Source organism: Arachis duranensis, chromosome 6 (genome assembly GCF_000817695.3).
Source record: "Arachis duranensis cultivar V14167 chromosome 6, aradu.V14167.gnm2.J7QH, whole genome shotgun sequence".
In the NCBI taxonomy this organism is placed as follows: Eukaryota; Viridiplantae; Streptophyta; class Magnoliopsida; order Fabales; family Fabaceae; genus Arachis; species Arachis duranensis.
Genome location: NC_029777.3, coordinates 18,943,026 through 18,944,745, shown reverse-complemented (window position 1 = coordinate 18,944,745; position 1,720 = coordinate 18,943,026). Strand labels below are relative to the sequence as shown.

Genomic DNA, 1,720 nt, shown 5'->3' with positions numbered 1-1,720 from the left:
GTAGAAGACCAAAAGTTTGGAAACCACTAAAAGAGAGAGAAAAGTGGCGCTGATGCCTCTAATGGCTTGAAACAAATATTTGAAAAATGTACTAGTGTTACTTTAATTAATAGTATGGGCTTGGGCTAGTATAATAGAACCATTTTTATTAATTATTAGAATGGGCTATTTGTTAACAAGAGCAACAATAATTCAAATATCTAATACATAATGCAGTTTTTAGTTTTTTTAATTTATAAAATTTTGTAACTTATATTTTTTTTAATATTATATATAAAAAAATTTAATATTATTAATTATTACTATTTACTATTTTTTTTAAAAAAATTTGGGGGGGACCATGGCCACCTTAGGTCCCCCGTGGATCCGCCACTGGTTGTAGCGCGAACGATCCTCCACCGTTCAGATGGCATGCGTTTTGGAACAATTAATCACACTCTGACCTCACGGTCATAGTTCATCCGCCAGACTTTGGTTCCTGTCTTCTTAGAACTCAAGGATACAGATGTACAAGCCTATAGAACAGATCCTGTTCAAGTAAGGTCGTGTTCTGTGTTTTGTGTTCTTTGTGTTTAGTTATAAAAACTGCTTTTTATTTTGTGAACCTAGCCCAGGTGAGACTAAGTTTACGTTTGCGAAATTCAGAAAATCTTAAAATTTAAGAACGTAAAATCGATTATGATGGCTTTTTATGATGATAGTGTAGAAGGGGAAGACGAAAAAGAAGATGAAAATAATGATGATGATGATGATGATAATGATAGTGATGGTGATGATGATATAGGATTTCTGAATGGCATTGAAATTAAATTTGGAGGTATTTAATTACATAATCACCCACTTTGGGCTATAATTTAATTACTAATAATTTAACCATAGTTAACATAGCAACCAATTAAAAAATGACATGTTACAGAGGGTAAATTACATGTTATTATAGGAAGGGTAGGTAAATTACATGTTATTATAGAAAGGATAGGCTAGAATTTAAAAAATTTATGTAAAATTTATGTTTACACATTTATATATCTAATATTATTCAATTATTCCAGCAGTAGTTAAAAAAGAAAAAATTATCATAAAACACCATTAGCACATTTTCATTAATAAAAAAGAATAACTAAACTAAAATTATTCTAAAAGACCTAATAAAATTTATTTAAGAATAAGTCCGAAAGAAATTTATAAGACGACCATAATATCCCTTAGTATTATCATCGTTTTCCATTGTAATTGAGTTTTCTCTCCACCTTTATGTCCAACGACTCCACCAGATTCCCTTAAAAACTCTCTTTCTATGCATTAAAGAGTTGTAACAAGAAGATTCTGGCGAGCCTTGTTTGCATATATAGTTGCAAATGATTTTGGATAACCTGATTCTATCGATCGAAAATCTCATTAGTTAGGGAGTTCGCTTATGTACGTAATTATCGATGATAATGAGTTCTGAATGAAAAGCTTATAGAATTTTACTAATTTTTTATAGAGTTTGTTAGACAAAATATAACTTTTATAAGACAATTATAAAAAAAATAATTAGTTATATGGTGAGGTCTCCATATATAATATTTATATCTATTTTAAATTAAATTAGATCATTTGACAGTTGATTATCTATTTTATTTTTGAAACTTATAAGAGGTACGAAAATGGTTACGGGTCAATCTAAATTTTCCGCAACAAGTATATTAATGGTAATTGTCAGCTGACATTAAGTTAG

At 29.2% G+C, this 1,720-nt stretch overlaps 1 pseudogene; it reads right to left on the bottom strand.

Moving 5' to 3' along the window:
• Window positions 1–335: 335 nt before the first annotated feature.
• On the bottom strand, window positions 336–547 carry LOC127740004 (uncharacterized; annotated as a pseudogene).
• Window positions 548–1,720: the final 1,173 nt, after the last annotated feature.